The following is a 2,854-nucleotide window of genomic DNA, read 5'->3' on the forward strand; positions in this document are numbered from 1 at the left end:
AGTGGCTGTCGGCCTGGGCACACCTGGGACTTTGGTCATCTAAAATGGCCCTAAAGACGGACTAGACTGACTTGTATGTAAACTTCATTTTAGTCTTGAAATATCAGCTAAGGGGTCTTGGATGGGTTGGATATGGAAATGTATCTTATGACTTAAGAGGATGCTCCTTGTCTGTCTCCTCAGTGCTGAGGTTGACAGAGCATCTACAGAAATGAGCATATATGTTCAGGCACATTGCACTGCCTTACGTGTGTCTGCCTTCCTACACTTGGAACAAAATGAAGCCGAACTCCGTCAGTCCAGGAGTCTAACCGAACTTCTTTCTGGAGGGATTGATATTCTGGCCTACACAGCAGTCTTCGATGGCTGACAGCCATGGAATTCAAAACCAAGAAGTAGTGTCTGTCAGCCTGCTTAACTCTGTGCACACCCTCTTTCAGTCTCCTACATTTGTTCTTCCAAGGGTGTATGTGTCTATATATATATTTTCCCTCAAAACCAGAGCATCAACACTGCTGTTTCTGACACTTAGACCTCCCACGCAAAGCCACATTGAATTTTTGCCAAATGGAAAATGCATCCAACAATAAAGTTCCTAAGAGGTGTCAAGTAGGGAATGATAATGTGTAATAATCAAGAAAAGAATTTATTAAGGGGAAGCAGAAGCAGTGACCATCCACCCCCACCCCCAAGGAAGAAAAGAAATCTGTAGTGAACACCAAGATAGCTGGAATTTTCCTTAGAAAGAGAAAGGCCCCATTTTCAGGGGGTTTTGTTGGGTTTTTTTAACTTAAGATTTTACTGAAATTAAATTTTTATATGCAGAGAGGTTTTGTTTGTTTTATTTTAAAAAATAATCTTCCTGTTTTGTTGGAGGGGTAAGAGTGAGAGGAGGTGTGCTATTACCTATGGAATACATAGAACTTTCCAAAATAAAATGCTGTGGATGGTTACAATTGCTGCTATGGTCTGATTATAGATATTATGAGATTGTTACAATTTAATCTCTGAAACTTGTTATATTTTAATCTCTGAAACCTGTCAAGTAGTGTCGCAGAAGTAATGCCCTCAACAATAACCTCACTGTTTTGGGGTTGTAGCTCATCAGTGAGCTCACTTAACCCTTTTATGACCAAATTATTTTCTGCTTTTGACTTTATTGATACTTTGTGTTTTCAATAATGGAAGGCATAAAAAAAAATCAAAGGTTAAAAAAAGAAAAAGAACGGACGCTGGATTTAGATACAGTTATTTGGGACAAATGTGTGTCCCAAGTGGACTCTGGTTGGATCAGTGAGGTGAGAACATGTATTAATACAACTAATACAGAGTCATGTATTAATACAACTCCCTACCTGGTGGAAGCCTGTATTACAAGTTGGATAGCACCTTCCCAAGAAAACTAAGAGCTGACACATTGGGCAGTTTATGTCCAGGACTCAGGAAAACATGAAGGGTAGAATCAAAGAAGTGATATGAATGGTGTTTCCGAGTGAGAAATAATTACATGTAAGAGAGGAAACCATCAACCAGGTGGATTGACACAGTGGCTACAGCAACAGATTCAAATGTGTAAGAAATGATGATGCAGGATACTACAGTTAAAACCGGTTCTTTATGGGGTTACTGTGAGTCATTCTCCACCCAATGGCACATAACAATTATCCTGTATGTTACAAATCCAAGGGCAATGAATGAGTTCTGGTTGTCTCTTGAACCGATAATCCTTGAAGATGAGCTCATATAATCCTTGAAGGTGATACTACTTCTTTAATATTCCTCATCACACTGTTGTTGTTAGGTGCTCCAGGACTTGGTATGCTGCCTGTTGTTAGGTATCATTGAGTACAACTTATAGCGACCCTGTGAACAACAGATGTGAACCCTGTCCTATCTTGTGCTATACTCATCACCTCTGACATACTTGAGCCCATTGCTGCAGTTACTGTGTCAATCCATCTTGTTGCAAGTCTTCCTCTCTTTCACTGACCCTCCACCATTCCAAGCATGATGTTCTTTCCCAAGGAATAGCCTCTCCTAGCAACATGCTCCAAGTATGAGAGATAAAGCTTCATCATCTTTCCCTCCACAGAGCACTCTGGCTGCACTTTTTCCAACACATACCTGTTCTTTTGGTAATCCATGGGATATTCAGTATTCTCCAGCATCACAACTCAAAGGCATCAATAATTCTGTCATTTATTGTCCCGCTCTCAGATGCATAGTAAGTGATTGTAAAGACCATAGCCTGAATCAGGTGCTCCTTAGTCTTCAGACTGGCATCATTGCTTATGAGTATTTTGGAGCGGTCCCTAACAAGTGGACTTGCCCAATGCAGTTTGTCCCCTGATCTCCTGCTTCCTTATCACACTATAACTTTTGAAATGATGATTAACTTTATAGAATGTCACAGGGTTCTATTCCTCAGGCCTTCAGTGGCTTTGTCCATTTTCATAACTATTTTCCCAGACAACAACAAAACACCAAACCCCAACAACCACCCCTAAAATGTGTTCATAGCTTCCCAGGGATGGTTTTGGTATACAAGGTACTGTCTACACTCTTAAAAAGTAGAAAGACATTTCTTTTAATCTGATACAAATGAACACTTGATCTGTCTTTTGGAGCAAAATCTTTATTACCATTCAAAATTAGAAGACTAAAAAAAACTCCACTTCCCTACATCATGGGTGTGGTGGATGTGGGTCATTGTCACTTTGAAAAGTAAAGAAGATTCTGCATGCACATGAGAGAGCAGCACAAACTCAGTTGTTCCTGGAAAGGAACACTAAACACATACTGATGACCACGCAGATAGGCATATGCCACTTCTCATAAAGGATGTTCCCTCAGA

The sequence above is a fragment of the Elephantulus edwardii genome, unplaced genomic scaffold (genome assembly GCF_000299155.1).
Source record: "Elephantulus edwardii isolate Elephantulus edwardi_28Jun2011 unplaced genomic scaffold, EleEdw1.0 scaffold00017, whole genome shotgun sequence".
NCBI classification, from domain to species: Eukaryota; Metazoa; Chordata; class Mammalia; order Macroscelidea; family Macroscelididae; genus Elephantulus; species Elephantulus edwardii.